Here is a 20,336-nt window from a genome sequence, read left to right on the forward strand (position 1 = left end):
CGTGCTGACCTGACCTTCAAGCGGCGGATCATTCATCGTGCTGTGTGCTGGATCGAACCGTGCGCCACGCGCGGGAACTGCCAGACTCCAAAGAGCGTCCGCACGTCTCCTGGTACAAGTTTAACCGGTGTAATTCATTCCCTGTGTGAGTGTGTAAGGCGCCTACATTGGGATTTAGATAGATAAGAATTGTTAAGTCTGCTTCTCGTCCTTTATCTGTGCTTTTTGTAAATAAAACGTGTACATTTTGTTTCCTTTCAACCTGCTCGTGTGTGTGTCCTTTCATTCATTGGCCCAGCATCGTTCAACCGCATTTGATTGCTCAACAAGCGTTACGCCTCGGTCCCCCGTCGGGGAAGTGATGCGAGTTGACAAAGTGGAACACGCAGAAAACATGCTATGATATGATATTTCGCTCACAAGGGTCAGACATACATGGAGGCGGCCATCTTGGATTTTGACATGGCGACCCAATTTTCAATAGCGTTCTTCCTTATGCCTAGATACACCCACACACCAGAAGGTACTTCACTTATTTTTCAAGATATTTCGCTCACAAGGTTCAGACATATATATGGTGGCGGCCGTCCTGGATTTTGACGTGGCCACCCACTTTACAATAGCGGTCTTCCTTATGCCGAGATACACCCACACACCAAATTAGAAGTTGGTACTTCGCTTATCTTTCAAGATATTCTTCTCACAAGATTCAGACATACATGGCGGCGGCCATCTTGGATTTTGACGTGGCGACCCAATTTTAAACAGCGTTCTTCCGTGTGCCTAGATACACCCACACGCCAGATTAGAAGTTGGTACTTCGCTTATTTTTCGAGATATTTCGCTCACAGGGTTCAGACATATATATGGTGGCGGCCATCTTGGATTTTGACGTGGCGACCCAATTTTCAATAACATTCTTCCTTATGGTGAGATACACCCACACACCAAATTAGAAGTTGGTACTTCGCTTATTTTTCAAGATATTCATCTCAAGGTTTGGACATACATGGCGGCGGTCATCTTGGATTTTGACGTGGCGACCCAATTTTCAATAGCGTTCTTCCTTATGGCGAGATACACCCACACACCAAATTATAAGTTGGTACTTCGCTTATTTTTCAAGATATTCATCTCACAAGGTTCGGACATACATCGCGGCGGCCATCTTGGATTTTGACGTGGCGACCCAATAGATACACCCAGACACCAGATTAGACGTTGGTACTTTGCTTATTGTTCGAGATATTTCGCTCACAAGTTTCAGACATATATATGGTGGCAGCCATCTTGGATTTTGACATGGCGACCCAATTTTAAATAGCGTTCGTCCTTATACCGAGATACACCCACACACCAGATTAGAAGTTGGTACTTCGCTTATTTTTCAAGATATTCATCTCACAAGGTTCAGACATACATGGCGGCGGCCATCTTGGATTTTGACGTGGCGACCCAATTTTCAATAGCGTTCTTCCTTATGCCTAGATACACCCACACACCAGATTAGAAGTTGGTACTTCGCTTATTTTTCAAGATATGCAGGTTACAAGGTTCAGACATACATGGCATCAGACATACATGGCGGCGGCCATCTTGGATTTTGACGTGGCGACCCAATTTTAAACAGCGTTCTTGATTGTGCCTAGATACACCCACACACCAGATTAGAAGTTGGTACTTCGCTTATTTTTCAAGATATTTCGCTCAAAATGTTCAGACTTATATATGGTGGCGGCCATCTTGGATTTTGACGTGGCGACCCAATTTTCAATAGCGTTCTTCCTTATGCCGAGACACAACCACACACCAAATTAGAAGTTGGTACTTTGCTTATTTTTCCAGATATTCATCTCACAAGTTTCAGACATACATGGCGGCGGCCATCTTGGCTTTTGACGTGGCGACCCGATTTTAAACAGCGTTCTTCCTTGTGCCTAGATACACCCACACACCAGATTAGACGTTGGTACTTCGCTTATTTTTCGAGATATTTCGCTCACAAGTTTCAGACATATATATGGTGGCGGCCATCTTGGATTTTGACGTGGTGACCCAATTTTCAATAGCGTTCGTCCTTATGGCGAGATACACCCACACACCAAATTAGAAGTTGGTACTTCGCTTATTTTTCAAGATATTCATCTCACAAGGTTCAGACATACATGGCGGCGGTCATCTTGGATTTTGACGTGGTGACCCAATTTTCAATAGCGTTCTTCCTTATGCCTAGATACACCCACACACCAGATTAGAAGTAGGTACTTCGCTTATTTTTCAAGATATGCAGGTTACAAGGTTCAGACATACATGGTGGTGGCCATCTTGGATTTTGACGTGGGTTGCACCCACACACCAAATTCGAATGCGTTCCTTCGCTTACGCAAGCACGCACACACGCACACACGCACGCACGGACGGACGGACGGACACACAGACAGAGGGGAAAGCCATAGTCCCCCTTTCGCTCCGCTGAGCGACGGGGGACAATTAGGCCCGTATATCATGCAGGATAACGCCGCGACCCACACCGTGCGATCCACTTGGCGCACCATAAGGTGTGGGAACGCGAAGGTTCAATCCCCAGTCTTCCCGGCCACATGGTCTCGCAAGGTATTCGGGTCGTGGCCGATAACCCTTCGACCCGTGATAGGGAGATTGGCAATTGAAGTTGCTTTGCAACCCGTTGACCACGAGTTTCATCGCAGCCTGTGGACCCGGTATCTGAGGGGAACCGGGAACTCTTCACCCCACAACCCCCACCCCTCCCCTTAGTACGTCGACAGACCCGGGATCCGCAACAAGCGGAGTCGTTAAGTTTGCGGGAGTTGTTAAGTGACAACACAGACACTGCCCAAATGTGTTGATATGTAGATAAATGACTGCACCCGAGTTGCCGTTTTGTCATGGTTTAAACCAATCATAATTCAAACAATTATTTTGCACAAATCTATTCGTAATATACGTGATATCACATTTTATAAACAATTGAAGTTGAAAAAAAAAAATTCCCGGAAAAATTCCAAATAATAATAAAAACAAATTGGAAAAATTTTCAAACAAAATACCCTTAGGACATACCGACGGGAGAGATATGTGCATACCAGAAGTTTGGTACAATTTCACAAAAGTTTGAGAAAGTAGTTCAGTGACAAGAATTGTTAAGTCTGCTTCTCGTCCTTTATCTGTGCTTTTTGTAAATAAACACAACACAAGCAACACAACACAAGACAAGACAAGACAGACACTGCACAGATATATATAGATACACACACATATTGTGTCTGTTATGAACAATGTTAAAACAAGTGAATCCTCTTGGATTGCGCTGAGGTTCGGGCATGGAATTTCGAGCCTCGATCATGGTTCGAGCCTCGATCTTGTAAACAAAAATAATCTATCTATAATTCCAGCAATCTCTGTGTGTCTGTGTGTCTGTGTGTCTGTGTGTCTGTGTGTCTGTGTGTCTGTGTGTTTGTCTGTGACCGCTGTTTCTCGACAACCACGGGTCCGATATACTTGAAACTTGCCAGGTATATTGCTGGGGACCCGAGGATGTGCCTTTTCAAGGTTTGTAATTAATCGGACAAGTACCTACCGAGCTATGTCCAAAAAACGCTTCAACCAATCAGAGAGCAGCGAGCTATCACGTGTGCCGAACCGTTAATGCAATGCAAGCGTTAATGCGTTAATGCAAGGCTTTTCTTTTTTTCCCTCTTCTCTTTCTACTTTTCCTTGCGATTAAATTGCAAACAGCCAAAATACGTTGGCGCTAATTGAATAATTGGCCATTAACACTAAAATAATCGTAACTGCGATATGCCAACTTCCGGACAGTGCAGCCTTCCATGTTGTTGTTGTTTGCAGCAGATGTTTGCAGCAAGGCAAGGCTTTTCTTTTTTTCCCTCTTCTCTTTCTACTTTGCCTTGCGATTAAATTGCAAACAGCCAAAATACGTTGGCGCTAATTGAATAATTGGGCATTATGTTTTACAACTAATAAAAACGAATTTGCGATTCATTCGCTTTCCTGCGCGTTTGTGTACGCGATGGCGATTTCTTTACCAAACTCCGGAAGCCGTTCGCTTTGGACCGAACCATTGCATGTAAATAGAGGGGGGGGATTGTCACCACTCGCAAGCCGTTCGCTTTGGACCAAACCATTTCATGTAAATAGGGGGGGGGATATAATTTTAGATATATATATAGTACGGGCATGCCCTAGTAATAATAATAATAATAAGAACCTTGGGCCGAATCTCGCGCTTCACCAGTGCGCGTGCGCGAATTTACGTCACGTCGGCAGCGAGAAGGGGTTCCCCAACACGAACCAATCAGGAACTGCCACGTCACACTTATATGATCTCAGAATTCCTGTGACAGGAATTCGCGTTACACTGGCTGGAAGTCATTCGCTAGAGGCGCTTCCTCAGCGCTAATAATAGTCAACTTCATGAATCACTGGTGCAGCCTTAATGTCATTGGAAATGGAAACTGCATTTGCATTTTATGACCTAAGGGCACCTGGTGTCTTGTCTCCATCCGTGCAAACAGCACGATCCCATGACCCCATAACAAAAAAATAAACAAAATAATAATCCCATCCCATCCCCTCCTTTAAGGCTTATCCCCCCTTTCTACACTAGTGCTGCACCCTGCGGCTAATGCTCCTGTACCCCAATCTCTCATTGTGTATTCCCATGTATATTTTAAGGGTGGATAGGCGAATGAGAGTCTTTCCACAAATTGTGTGTTTCTCCAGGCGTTCTCCATTTTGAATTGTCATGTGCATTTCATTTAAGGAGAGGTGACTCGTTAAAAACTTTTCCAGAAATTGTGCACATACATACAGGTGTTCTCCCGTTCGTTGTCATCTCCATTTGCGGGTTTTAGAAGGTGAGGAAGTTCTCTCAGAACTCAAAATGTCCCCCTCCTTTTTCGCGAAAGGATCGATATTCAGGAACGTCCATTGTGAATCATCATGTGCATTTTAAGGTGAGATGACTGATTAAAAGATTTTACACAAACTGTGCATTTGAATGGGCGCTCTCCATTGTGAATTCTCATGTGTGGTTTAAGGCTGGATGGTCAATTAAAAGATTGGAGACAAATTGAGCATTCGTATGGGCGTTCTCCATTATGAATTTGCACGTGTTCTAAGCTGAGATGGCTGATTATAAGCTTTTCCACAAACTGTGCATTCATATGGGCGTTCTCCATTGTGAATTATCATGTGTACTTCAAGGCTGGATGGCTAATTAAAAGATTTTCCTCAATTTGTGCATTAATGCGGGTGCTCGCCATTGTGAATTGCAGTGTGCCTTTTAAGGTTGGATGAATGATTAAAAGATTTTCCACAATGTGTGCATTTGTGTGGGCGTTCATCATTGTGAATTATCATGTGCGTTTTAAGGGTGGATGAGTGATTAAAATATTTTCCACAATTTGTACATTTGTATGGGCGCTCTCCACTGTGAATTCTCATATGTGTTTTATGGCTGGATGCCAGATTAAAAGATTTTCCACAACTTGTGCATTTGTATGGGCATTCTCCATTGTGAATCATCATGTGTTGTTTCAGGGTGGATGGCCGATTAAAAGATTTTCCACAATTTGTGCATTTATGCGGGAGCTCCCCTTTGTGAATTTCCATGTGTGTTTTAAGGGTGGATGGTTGATTAAAAGATTTTCCACAATTTGTGCATTTATGCGGGCGCTCGCCATTGTGAATTGCCACGTGTCTTTTAAGGTTGGATGACTGATTAAAAGATTTTCCACAACTTGTGCATGTATATGGGCGATCACCATTATGAATTATCATGTGTTGTTTCAGGGTGGATGGCCGAATAAAATATTTTCCACAATTTGTGCATTTGTAAGGGCGCTCTCCACTGTGAATTCTCATATGTGTTTTATGGCTGGATGCCAGATTAAAAGATTTTCCACAACTTGTGCATTTATGCGGGACCTCACCATTGTGAATTGCCATGTGTGTTTTTAGGTTGGATGAACGATTAAAAGATTTTCCACAACTTGTGCATTTGTATGGGAGCTCTCCATTGTGAATCATCATGTGTTGTTTAAGGGTGGATGGCCGATGAAATGATTTTCCACAATTTGTGCATTTATGAGGGAGCTCGCCATTGTGAATTGCCATGTGTGTTTTAAGGGTGGATGATTGATTGAAAGATTTTCCACAACTTGAGCATTTGTATGCCCATTCTCCATTATGAATTATCAAGTGACTTCTAAGGCTCGCCCATCCTCTAAAAGTTTTACCACAAACTTTGCATTTGTATGGGCGTTCTCCGCTGTGAATTCTCATGTGTGTTTTCAAGTTGTCTGGGCGACGGAAAGATTTTCCACAAACTTTGCATTTGTATGGGCGTTCCCCACTGTGAACTCTCATGTGTATTTTAAAGTTGTCTGGGCGACTGAAAGATTTTCCACAATTTGTGCATTTGTGTTGATGATCAGATTTCTTTCTTTTGTGAGTCTTGTGAAAATTATTCTGTGCAAACATTTTCACATTCATTTTGTCTTGTTTGTAAAATGTCCGCTTGTTTGTTGCATCTGGTGATTCCTGCGGATGTGCGTCTGCACTGTTCATAAAAGTTGGTGCAGTCTCCCTTGTAGATTCAGTGGATTCACCTGTAAATACAACATCACATGATCTGTAAAAAAGTGAGATTATAATGACCAGACAAATGTGCCCAAACATGTACATTGTATTTGTTCCACTGCAGAAAACTAAAAATATATTGTTGCGGATATGAGGATTGTGTTTTTTTTATTGTGTTGTATTGTAGTAAATTGTTGTGAATTATTGCTTGATTCTGGACCCTCCTGCCTCCAGTGTTGTGTAAAGGTCAAAGGGCGTCCCATAATTAGTCCATAAAGCATACACGTCAGCCAATCATAGCTGACGCATAATCATAGCATAATCATAATCATAAGCAGCATAATCATAGAATTACCCCCTGGTTGATAGTTATATCTTTATTATGTGTATTAGGGTAAGGATTGTCTTCCATTAAGATGACACTCCATTGCACCAAGTGAAATAGAGTAGATTCCTTTCACATTCCCCTTTCATCATTGCCAAGCCTCGATTGCCAATTACATCCCCTCCAAAACCACCATTGAACATGTGCTCGGGTCGGTGAAGAAAGGCGTGCCCGCCCATCGTCATCAAGGGCGGAGCTAGAGGGCCGTGCCGACCAATCAGGGCCGAGGTGAGCACACCGATGGGCGTGTCCTAAAGGCCGGCGGCTTGATCGCCGGAGGCGATATAAAAAGCGCGCGCGCAAGGTCCTGCGAGAGAGAAGAGATGATCCAGCAGCGATTCTTGTCCAAAAGAGATCATCCAGCAGCGATTCTTGTCCAAAAGAGATCATCCAGGAGAGATCGTCCAGGGAAGCACAAAGCCTGCTATTCGTCGCCTTGCTCGCCAAAGTTGGACCAAGCAAGAGAGTTGGGCAAGAAGCAAGCACGTTGTTCAGTTGTGTGGTTGGACCAGACGAGTCCTGGCAAAGCACGCGACGTCCCCAGAGCAGCAGCAGTCACAGCAGCTTCAGATACAGCAGCTTGGGGCCTGGACGGCAGTTTTGAGCGGGGCCATGAAGGAACGGCGGCGGTCAAATGCGCCGATCGTGCTGCAGTACCGGTGGACCTTCCTCTCCCTCCAGCCATCCACCTCCCGCCAGTCCTATCATCATTCCCTGCGTGAGTCTGTCTTTGTTTGTTCTGTCCCTGGGTATTTAATTAAGCTTGTATAAGGAATTTGCACTGTATCTCTAATATCTTCTGTATATTATTTTATTATCTTTCCTTCTCCTTGGTTTTTTTTGAGCCTGTATATAGTAGGAATAAATTTAGTAGTATTTTCAACCTTTTTTTTCGTCTTCTTCTTCTTCTTCACATCCGTGTCGCTTTTGTCTTTTCCATATTGAATATCTGTGGCGCGATCCGGCCAACGTTCGGGAATCGGGTTAGTCGGGGTAACTGTTAGGGCCGCGGGGCCTCCGCTCGGCAAAACGAACATCTTATCCGCGGTCCGTAACAATATATATTGTTGTGTATATACAGTAATGTGCAAAGGTTTGGGTTATTCCATGATAATCATACTTTAGGTATCAGTTTTGAGTATGCACATGATCTTCGACCAATTTGTGTTGAAATATTAAATGTATGACATCATAGGTCACATGCTTTGGCAGCCATTTTTGATTTAACCTAAAACCTGAAAAAAAACATCTTCGCCCAAAGCACCAAATCAATTGACTCAAAGCATTACGTGTGTCATTGACTCGGCATGGTGATTAAAAGTTGATCATTAAAAACAACATTGGTCACATGATGTGGCAGCCATATTGGATTGAAGGAAACAATTAAACAATTATATCTTTGAAACAGCTTGCACGATTGATGCAAAATTTGACAAATATCATCGAACACCATTGTTGCATTTTTTTTTTTTTTGTATACAATATCGAGGCTCGTGAAAGAGCTAACATTAATCACACAAAAAGTCAAATCGACACACAAAACACAAAATAAGAGGAGCAGTGGACCAGATGGGGAAAGAGGGGGAAGGACATAAACACAACATTTGAGAGCAGGGACATCGAGAGAACTGTGGGATGGAGAGGGCTTGCGGGGAGGTGGGAGAGGTATAAAACATATGGACACTGCAAGGAGTTCCAGGAAAGAAGTTGGAATTTCGAAAAAGTGTATCTGGGGTGAATTAGCGGGGGTAGAAAAGATCAAGGTTTTGGATGGGGGAAGATAAGAGATGGTGGTGAACAGCTGTTTTAAAGACCTGGAGGGAGGAGTGGGATTGAAGGGAGTGGGGGAGTTTGTTCCAGAGGTGGGAGAAAAGGGGAATGAAAGAGTGAAGGTGAGCAGAGAGCCTAGATTTTGGCAGTTTAACCATAAGAGGGTTGCTGGCAGATCTTGTGCGACCTGTTGGAATATTTGGACGACAGAGCACAGATTTAATTTGAAAATGATGACATCGTAGGTGATGTGGTTTGGCAGCCACCTTGGATAGAAAAACAAGCCTTATCTGATAAACATGAGACCCCACCGGTACATTTGCAGAGTGTACATTTTTTAAGGTCGTATGTTACGTGGTATGACAGCAATATTAGCCTGAAAGCCGATATTTAAACAAAATCCCTTCTCCTAAACCACTTCATCGATCGATGTGAAACCTGTCCTGTCTCGTGAAAATGGGATACTTGAAAACAGCTGAAGGGATACAAATCAAACTTGCTTATTTTTAGGACAGCAAACTTGGGCATCTACCCATGACATGCGGAGGCATATTGGTGACAGAGTCGCATTGCTCTAGTTTTTTAGCTCACCTGGAACAAAGTTCAGCAGAGCTTATGAGATGGCGCGTTGTCCGTCCGTCAGTCCGTCAGTCAGTCTGTTGATCCGTAAACACTTGAAACTTCTTCTCCGAAACCGCTGATGGGATTGCGTCCAAATTTGGCACAAATGATATTTGTTGTGTTGTGACTAAAGTTTGTTCACGGCATGAAAAAAATCGGGGTTAAAGGGGGTTTACCGAGGCCAAAGTGGATCCAGGTTTGACCCCCCAAAATAGGTATTTGCTTTCTTCTCTGAAACTACACACACAATTTTGATGAAAGTTCACCACAACCTTCACCACCCGTGCTATACCAAAGTATGTTCATGGCACGAAAAAAAATCTGCCCCTTTGGGGGATATGGGGTGTTTCCCCCCAAAATAGGTATTTGCTTTCTTCTTAGAAACTACACACACAATTTCAATGAAACTTCACCATAACCATCACCACCCGTGATGTACCAAAGTATGTTCACGGCATTAAAAAAAAATCTGCCCCTTTGGGGATCTACAGCGGGAGGGTTGCCCCCAAAAATAGGTATTTGCTTTCTTCTCAGAAACTACACACAAAATTTCGATGAAAGTTCACCACAACCTTAATTACCCATGATGTACCAATGTTTGTGGAAGGCATTGGAAAAATTTGGGTCTTCAGAGGGATATGGGGTTGGGAGAGGGCGGTTGCTCCCCAAAATAGGTATTTTTTTTCTTTGCTTGTTTAAAGTCTTATTATTATGTTCGTATGATTCTACATGCTGCCCTGTCTTCCAGCAACCTTAGATCCTGCCCTGTCCTGCTGATCCTGCCCTGTCCTTTAAATTGGTTTAAAATACCCTTAGTCGGTGCAGTATACTGTTTATTCTACCAGGTGAGTGCCAGGGGTATTGCCCTAATGTTTCTTAACACCAAAGTTAATTATGAAACTGTTCAAATCAAAATGTATAGACATTGACAGAAACCTTCATGGGGATGGTTCTTGAAGAAAGAAGCTTCAGCATATTCGGGTTCGGGTCGATCCAGGTGAACGTCAATGTCATGCTCAGTTTTCACTTCCACTTTCACAAATAAATCTGGAAAAAGTAACTCTTATTAAATGCAGACAGTGTTGTGTTACATGCATAGCTGGTTCCAGACTCTTAAAATAGCTAAATAAATATAAATATTGCATTAAAATCATTGATTTGAGGTCTTGCTTGAACAGAGAAAATAAAAACTTTCCCCAAGGGAATAGTGACGTGTCAAAGCATTGTGACATTGTGGGAGAAATTATTAGCAGAATAATTATTACATCCGCCATCAAAGGTGGATGGAGTTGATGTTTTCACCCCTGTCTGTCTGTTTGTTTGTTTGTCTGTCCGTTTACGAACAAAATATCTCAAAGTTGTGGACGGATTCGGACTAAATTTGGCAGAGATGTAGCGTATGTGACAAGGACAAAATTATGACACTTTGGTGAAGATCTGGATTCGGATTCGGCTACGAGAATTTTTTAAATGATTCTTCACCATCGGGAGATTGGGCGAAAAACTATACATTGCAGGATATCTCAAACAGTTGTGGACGGATTTGGACGAAACTTGGTGGACGGGTTGGGTGTGTGACAAGGACGATTCGATTTAATTTTGTTTCGACCAGTTTTTTGGTTTGTTACTTTTCTGTTTCATCTACACTTTCCCCTTCTCCTTCTTGTGTTTCATTCAAATTGTTTGCAGCTTGTTCACCGGAATGTGTCCTTCTCCCCTCCCCTTCATTTCGCTCTCACATCATCTCTGCCATTGTTGTTTCCTCCTAGAGCTCCATTTCATTCTCTGCCATTCTGCTCTATCTCCTCTATGAGCCTCTTTCATATATATGAAAAAATTTGGCAATAAACAAACACAGATCCCATCAGAAGTCATATCGATCACACAACTCACCATTCGGCTGGTCGCTTTGCTCCTCTTCCATGCCAAAGGAGTTCACGTCCTCGATTTTTATCTGCAGAATCTCAGGAAATCCTTCCAGTTTCTCAACCTTCATTCCACATCCAAGCACAGTCGGCTGTTCCGATTCCAGCTGCACACGATAAGAATCCTTCCAACAGCCAACTTGAGCGGACATGGTCGGTGAACCTTGAAAGAGGCAACAAACATACCACTCTTCCTGATGTTTGCTCCACCCTGAATACCTTGATCTGATAAAGTACCGACATGTGAAGTACCTCTGTACTTGAGACATTATCCTCTCCCAAAATCAGTTACAGCAAGCACTTAAACTTTCATGAAACACAAACACACACCATGTGACACCCCCAAAAAGAAAGTGCACATGGTGCAGATTCTTAAGACAATACTCTGATTGTATTACATGTTCATGTGAATGTTCATTTTGCCACACATAAAACTATGTAAAACTATAACAATGCGAAAATAAATAAGTTTGATTTAAATCCCTTCAGCTGCTTTCACATATCACATTTTCACCAGCCATGACAGGTTTCACATCGATCGGTGAAGCAGGTTCAGAGAAGGGAATTTTTTAAATATTGGCTTTCAAGATGATATGGCTGCCATACCACGTGACATATGACCTTAAAAAAATGTACACTCTGCATATGTGTGGGTCGTGGATCACGTTTGTGAGGTTTCGTATTGAACGGATAAGGTTCGTTTTTCTATCCAAGATGGCTGCCAAGCTACATGACCTACGACATCACCATTTTCAAACTATATGCAACTGTGGTGTTCGATGGTATTTGTAAAATTTCATATCAATGGGGTAAGCAGTTTCAGAGATGTAATTATTTCATATTTTCCTTCAATCCAATATGGCTGCCACACCATTTGACCAATGATGTTTTCGTGATCATCTTTTAATCGCCATTCCCAGTCAATGACACACATAAAGTCTTGTGTCAATCGATTTGGTGGTTTGGGAGAAGAAGTTTTTTTCAGGTTTTAGGTTAAATCCAATATGGCTGCCAAATCACATGACCTATGATGTCATAAATTTAATATTTCAATAAAAATGGGTCATAAATCATGTGCATGCAATTTCAGATTTTAAGGACAAGGAATTCGATTGAAACATTTTTGACTGGTATACCACTTCACCTATGATGTCGTCATTATCATGCTTTTGTTCCCCATTCGGAGTTCTGGACAATGTGCCAAGTTTCAAATTTTTCCATTCAGCGGTTTCCGAGAAATAATTTTTTAATAATTTGCTTTGAATCCAAGATGGCTGCCATACCACGTGACCTATGGCATCACAATTATCATAAAAACATTCTGCATGGATGTCACTCCTACCCTGAAATTGTCTCGATCGGACATGTGGTTGCTGAGAAAAACGAGGTTGAGACCGCACGGACGGACAACCCGAAAACATAATAGGATGAAATAAATAATAAAATAATTCAAATAAGACAAATCATAAAATCGGATGGAACAACAACATTCCTCTGGGACATGTCCATGGGAATTCAGTTCAAGATCATCACACTGGGAAGTAGGACTGACTCACCTGTATTAAAGTTTTTTAGGAAGAGCATTTGTAAAGTTAGATATTTTGTAAAGCGGTTTCTTTGGAAATTTAATGTATAAACTGCATATAAATATTTATTAAATGCAGTATATTTGCTCAGGAAATAGGAAGAATAATTCTTCTCCTCGTCCTCTTCCCGTTATAAGGGGTGAGGTCCAATGGCTCCAAGCTTCTGCCCTATCCTGACCACGATACACCTCCACTTCACTCTGTTCTGTTCTCAGCCAGTTCTCACTCTCAGTTCAGTTCTGTCTTTCCCTCGCGGTCCCCCTGTGCTGTCTTTCCCTCGCGGTCCCCCTGTACTGTCTTTCCCTCGTGGTCCCCCTGTGATGTCTTTCCCTCATGGCCCCCCTGTACTGTCTTTCCCTCGCGGTCCCCCTGTGCTGTCTTTCCCTCGCGGTCCCCCTTTCCCTCGCGGTCCCCCTGTACTGTCTTTCCCTCGCGGTCCCCCTGTGCTGTCTTTCCCTCGCGGTCCCCCTGTGCTGTCTTTCCCTCATGGTCCCCCTGTGCTGTCTTTCCCTCGCGGTCCCTCTGTGCTGTCTTTCCTTCGCGGTCCCCCTGTGCTGTCTTTCCCTCGCGGTCCCCCTGTACTGTCTTTCCCTCGCGGTCCCTCTGTGCTGTCTTTCCCTCGTGGTCCCCCTGTGCTGTCTTTCCCTCGTGGTCCCCCTGTGCTGTCTTTCCCTCGTGGTCCCCATGTGCTGTCTTTCCCTCGCGGTCCCCCTGTACCGTCTTTCCCTCGCGGTCCCCCTGTGCTGTCTTTCCCTCGCGGTTCCCCTGTGCTGTCTTTCCCTCATGGTCCCCCTGTGCTGTCTTTCCCTCGTGGTCCCCCTGTGCTGTCTTTCCCTCGCGGTCCCCCTGTACTGTCTTTCCCTCGCGGTCCCCCTGTGCTGTCTTTCCCTCGCGGTCCCCCTGTACTGTCTTTCCCTCGCGGTCGCCCTGTACTGTCTTTCCCTCGTGGTCCCCATGTGCTGTCTTTCCCTCGCGGTCCCCCTGTACTGTCTTTCCCTCGCGGTCCCCCTGTACTGTCTTTCCCACACGGTCCCCCTGTACTGTCTTTCCCTCATGGCCCCCCTGTGCTGTCTTTCTCTCGCGGTCCCCCTGTACTGTCTTTCCCTCGCGGTCCCCCTGTGCTGTCTTTCCCTCGTGGTCCCCCTGTACTGTCTTTCCCTCACGGTCCCCCTGTACTGTCTTTCCCTCGCGGTCCCCCTGTGCTGTCTTTCCCTCGTGGTCCCCCTGTGCTGTCTTTCCCTCGCGGTTGTCAGCTCTTTCACGAGCCTCGATTCAGTATCCAAAAAAAAAGAAAGAAAAAAAAAGCCAACTCTCTCCACTCCCCAACATGGTGTGTTAAATAGTGTGTTACATGGGGCCTCTAAATGAATGAAGCCCCCACTGGGCCACTAGTGTGTTATATGGGGCCTCCAAATAAATGAAGCCTACACTGGGCCACTAGTGTGTTAAATGGGGCCGCTGAATGACTGAATACCACACTGGGCCACTCGTGTGTTACATGGGGCCTCTAAATGACTGAATACCACACTGGGCCACTCGTGTTACATGGGGCCTCTAAATGACTGAATACCACACTGGGCCACTAGTGTGTTACACGGGGCCTCGAAATGACTGAATACCACATTGGGCCACCAGTGTGTTACATGGGGCCTCCAAATGACTGAAGCCCACACTGGTCCACTAGTGTGTTACATGGGGCCTCTAAATGACTGAATACCACACTGGGCCACTAGTGTGTTACATGGGGCCTCTAAATGAATGAAGCCCCCACTGGGCCACGAGTGTGTTACGTGGTGCCTCCAAATGACTGAAGCCCACACTGGGCCACTAGTGTGTTACATGGGGCCTCCAAATGACTGAATACTACACTGGGCCACTAGTGTGTTACACGGGGCCTCTAAATGACTGAATACCACACTGGGCCACGAGTGTGTTACATGGGGCCTCCAAATGACTGAATACAACACTGGGCCACTAGTGTGTTACACGGGGCCTCTAAATGAATGAAGCCCCCACTGGCCCACGAGTGTGTTAAATGGGGCCTCTAAATGACTGAATACTACACTGGGCCACGAGTGTGTTATATGGGGCCTCTAAATGAATGTAGCCCCCACTGGGCCACTAGAGTGCTACATGGACATGGGGTCTCAAAATGAATAAAGCCCCCACTGGGCCACTAGTGTGTTACATGGGGCATCTGAATGACTGAAGCCCCCACTGGGCCACTAGTGTGTTACATGGGGCATCTGAATGACTGAAGCCCCCACTGGGCCACGAGAGTGTTACATGGACATGGGGTCTCGAAATGAATGTAGCCCCACTGGGCCACGAGAGTGTTACATGGACATGGGGTCTCGAAATGAATAAAGCCCCCACTGGGCCACGAATGTGTTACATGGGGCCTCTAAATGAATGTAGCCCCCACTGGGCCACAAGTGTGTTACATGGGGCCTCTAATAGTCTAAATGAATGTCGCACCCACTGGGCCACGAGTGTGTTACATGGGGCCTCTAATAGTCGAAATGAATGTCGCACCCACTGGGCCACGAGTGTGTTACATGGGGCCTCTAATAGTCGAAATGAATGTAGCCCCCACTGGGCCACTAGTGTTACATGGGGCCTCTAAATGAATGTAGCCCCCACTGGGCCACTAGTGTGTTACATGGGGCCTCTAAATGAATGTAGCCCCCACTGGGCCACAAGTGTGTTACATGGGGCCTCTAATAGTCTAAATGAATGTCGCACCCACTGGGCCACGAGTGTGTTACATGGGGCCTCTAATAGTCGAAATGAATGTAGCCCCCACTGGGCCACTAGTGTTACATGGGGCCTTTAATAGTCGAAATGAATGTAGCCCCCACTGGGCCACTAGTGTTACATGGGGTCTCTAAATGAATGAAGCACCCACTGGGCCACGAGTGTGTTACATGGGGCCTCTAAAAGTCTAAATGAATGAAGCCCCACTACACTGGGCCACTACGCACTAGTGTTACATGGGGTCTCGAAATGAATGAAGCCCCCACTGGGACATTAGTGTGTTACATGGGGCCTCTAAATGACTAAGGTCGTCACTGGTCACGTGGTGGTTCGAAACATATGCCGATGGCACATATGAAAACTAAGGCCAAACATCTATGGACATCGCGGACCAAGTCACGAGCTTAACCTTCTCGATCGCTGATAATGATATCGAGTGAATAAACATGTTAAAATCTATCAGAACGGTATCTTTAGCGCAACTCACGAATGTGTTTAAAACCCCAAATCTCCACAACATTTCCTCACCTCACAACTCGCTTTGGATAAAATGTTTCTTTCGCTGCTCGTTTCTTGGGAACTGCAATACCGCATCCATGTACGACTCTTCTTCTTCTTTATCCTAATACATGATACTTCCGTCTAATCCCTCTCTATCATTATCTCAGTCTCACCCCTAACAGCCCCTATTGCAAAATCATTGTTTCCAGTATTTAATGTTGTTAAAATGTATTTCACACAAAAAAATCCATCGTCGAAAGAAAAGGAGGAAAAAGGAGGTTCGACAATCCAATCCAAGCCATAATATACAACCCCGTTGGTGTTTTCAGAGTGCGACGTCACTGAAAGGTTGTTGTTGTTTACTGGGAATTGCCGGTTGTTCGAGGACCAGAAACCTTTCTCTCAACTGTTCCGCATTCCAGTCCAGGGGTGTGTTCAGTTACCAAGCAGCTAACTATCGCTTGCCAAGCTAGCCGTTCCTTATCAACGGTATCAAATGGAGTATTTTAGCCACTTGGTGAGCGTTCTCCAAGAAACTTTGTAACTGAACCCTATCACTCAAGATTTTGGATCTCACTATCTGCCATTATCTTTCCTGGGAAAACCACATTTCAAATCTGGCCTCCAAATCCAGTCGCCGACTGGGCATCCTCCGTCGTGCGAAGTCCTTCCTTGGCACACCTGAGCTCCTCACCACATACAAGGCTTTCATCCGCAGCTCAATGGAATACTGTTCCCCCCTCTGGGCCGGTGCTCCTGCCTCACACCTAGCTCGTCTTCACGCTGTTGAAACCAAAGCATTCAGTATCATTGGAATCTCCTGCGATGAAGCTAACTCCGAGGGCCTTTCACTTACTCACCGCCGGCAGGTTGGTGGTCTTTCTGTCTTCTACCGACTCCTCTCCGGCCTTGCTCCCCCAGCTCTCTCTGGGCTCTGTCCCGCAAATATTCCTACAGGTCGCACAAGATCTGCCAGTAACCCTCTTCTGGTGAAACTGCCAAACTCAAGACTCTCTGCTCACCTTCACTCTTTCATTCCTCTTTTCTCTCGCCTCTGGAACAAACTCCCTCACTCTCTTCAATCCGACTCCTCCCTACAGATCTTCAAAACAGCTGTTTACCACCATCTCTTATCTTCCCCCATCCAAAACCTTGATCTTTTCTACCCCTGTTAATCCACCCCAAATCCACCTCTTTCAAATTCTGTTTTCTTCACTGAAAGTTTTTGTAGTGTCCATATTGTTTGTCCTGTATACCCTGCCCAAGCTCTCTCTCTTCCACAGATCTCCCGATGTCCCTGTTCTTTGCTGTAGTTGCGCTTCCCTCTCACCCCTTTTGTCTCGCTCCCTTTATTATATGTTATATGTGTTAGCTCTTGCACGAGCCTCGACTTAGTATACAAAAATATATATATTGTTGCGGATCTCGAGCCCGTCGACGTACAGAGGGGGGTTATTCCCTTTCCCCCCTCGGGCCTTCAAGTCCACGAGGCCGAGCCGCCACCCCTGTAGCGAGCGTGCGGATGGGTATCGGGTCGAATCCCCTCGTACCTTCTATACACATGCCGCCACGAGAACGGAGACTGGACCTCGCACGAGACTGGACCTTTCAGTGACCTCGCATGATAGTAAGGTCGATATATGGAAAATACCCCCTCAACCCCCCAAAAATTGCTACAAAAGGTTTCTCAACTGATTCTGGTAGGGTTTAGTGTACTTTATAACATACTAAAAGTTTACCAAAGGAGGACCCCCGGAAAAGTGTTTTTTTCAAGATGGCGTCCAAGATGGCCGCCGAAACCTCTTAATGATCATAACTATGTAACTATCAACTCAAATTTGATGATCTTGGTGTCTATCCCTAGGTTTTTGGGGGCAAGGAACACATTAAGACCATTAAAAATGAAAGTGGGCCATTATCTAACAGGTTGAGGGGGCATTTTCCATATATTGACCTGAAGAATGTGTCAAATTGGATCTAACTGAATAACTAATTCTCATCTTTCTCTTTTTCAGACATGATTCAACAATGAGTGCAAGCACAGCCAGTCAAGCTTTTTGTCCAATCTGCAAGGAGGAGATCGAGGATTCCAGTGATAACTGGGTTGCAATTCAGTGGAAGGGGGCGAAGGGAATAAATGAAGCCAGTGTAAAGCGGAAGGACGATCTTGTAGTTGAAGCCAGTACTAAAGTGCATAAAAGCTGTCGTCAACAGTACATAAATGATAAAAACATTAAAAGCCATGTTGCAAAGAAAAGTAGTGGTTCTGTGCCACCAAAGAGAACCACAAGACAATCAAGTGGAGGTTTTGACAGTGAAAAGGATTGCGTATTCTGTGGATGTACAATTGATTTGGACAAGGGACACTTTAGCTGGGTACGGACTGACAAATTTGTGGAGACAATTGTGGAGGTCTGTGAATCCCGTTCAGATGATTGGGGACATACTGTAAAGGGTCGGATTGAATACTATTTAGGAGATTTACATGCAGCAGACGGACTTTATCATCATTCGTGTAGTGGAAATTTCCGGTCCTTCAAGTCTGTGCCTTTAGAGTTCCAGAAAGCCCCCGAAGCCAAGCGCAGAAAGTGTGGTCGTCCTAAAGATGAAGATAAGTATGAAGCATTTGAGAAAATGTGTGCTTACCTAGAACTGAACAGTGAGGAACAACTAACTGTTACATCTTTGAGCCTCATAATGAAAGGGTATCTTTGTAATCCTGATTCGGAACCGTATGACAATTACAGTTTGAAAAAGCGTCTTAAAGAACGCTTTAAGGACTCAATTTTTTTTGGTGAAAGAGAAGGCTTGGACGATATTGTTACGATGAGAGAACAAACGTCACAGATTCTGAGATCATACTACAAGCAAACGTGTCAGGAAGGCGATGAAGAGTCCCAAAAACGCGCTATTATTGAAACTGCTGCTAGGTTAATCAGAAGTGATATAAAATCTCAGGTTTCTACCGTGACGAATCAGTATCCAAGTAGTGATGATTTAAAACTTGATTCAGCCCTATCGTTCATTCCGACTAGTCTGCGGACAGCACTGGAAACATTGTTCGTTGGGAAAGACACAAGACGCAAGGTTGCGGCAGTTGGTCATGCCATAATTCAGGCAGTTCGCCCACGAGCTGTCATTGCCCACGAGCTGTCATAGTAGTGATCTTGTCATCGAACAAACGTTGATGAGGTCTCTGAAGAGCACTGGTGGTCTAACTCGCGGCAGTGGGATGACCGAGGACATGCGAAACCTTTGGACCTTATCTGCACCTGTAACATCCGAGTACAACATTGCGATGCAGGATTTCACAAACCTAACCTATACTACAAGTCCGCAACACAAAGACTCAACTGAGGCGCGCATCAAAAGAGATGCATCTGATCTCGAGAAAATTCGGATAAAGCTTGCAGCCTGCTCACCCTTCACATCTGATCCTACTCTGAGAAACATTGTCAACGGGATAGTGGCTGGGCCAGATGTGAATGTACATGACTTTGAATCGGTTGGAAACAAGATCATTGAAGATATAATCGGAAAGTCGGCATTTACTTACAAATTCAAGCGGAAAGACAGAGCCAAAACCCTTGGGAATATCTCTGCTGTGAAGATTGCTCCTGATCGTACCATTGATCCTGCCCTTCTGTTCCAGCGTTTCCTTCTGGTGTCAAGGTCAGGAGATCTTTCCCTTGAAGAGGTTTTGACGTATGAACTAAGCCCCTACCCTCCAGCCCTCTTTGAGACCAGGAACATTCTTCGAAAAGCAGACAAACCTCAGCTTGCTCAGGCAATTCGAGACCATGCTGCGGACTTATCAAGTGAGGCTGTGATGAACTCTATTCCCAAAACAGATTGTTACGTGCTTGATGGTGGCTCTTTGCTCCATCGTTTACCGTGGAACAAAGGCGACTCATATAATGCAATAGCTGAGTCTTATGCAGACTTCACTGTGAGACATTACGGACAAGCGACAGTGGTGTTCGATGGCTATGGTGAAGGTCCCTCCATAAAAGACAACACACATCAGAGACGAGGAAAAAACCTGCACCCTATTGTTAGTTTCACTGCAGAAACAGAGTTTGCAGGCAAAAAGGATGACTTTTTGTCTCGTGACAAAAACAAGGCAGACATGATTGCTCTCATCAGCACAGCACGAACTAAAAGGGGATG

At 44.7% G+C, this 20,336-nt stretch overlaps 1 pseudogene across 1 annotated transcript in view; it reads right to left on the bottom strand.

Moving 5' to 3' along the window:
- Positions 1–393: 393 nt before the first annotated feature.
- LOC137427364 (uncharacterized) overlaps positions 394–20,336 on the bottom strand; it is a 101,412-nt pseudogene continuing 81,469 nt past the window's right edge. The window contains exons 3-5 of the transcript XR_013623389.1: positions 11,291–11,485; positions 10,334–10,444; positions 394–6,650 (exon numbers count right to left, since the gene is read on the bottom strand). The product of XR_013623389.1 is annotated as an uncharacterized LOC137427364 (transcript). The remainder of the gene's footprint in view (positions 6,651–10,333; positions 10,445–11,290; positions 11,486–20,336) is intronic.

The sequence above is a fragment of the Myxine glutinosa genome, chromosome 5 (genome assembly GCF_964187855.1).
Source record: "Myxine glutinosa chromosome 5, kmMyxGlut1.1, whole genome shotgun sequence".
Taxonomy (NCBI): Eukaryota; Metazoa; Chordata; class Myxini; order Myxiniformes; family Myxinidae; genus Myxine; species Myxine glutinosa.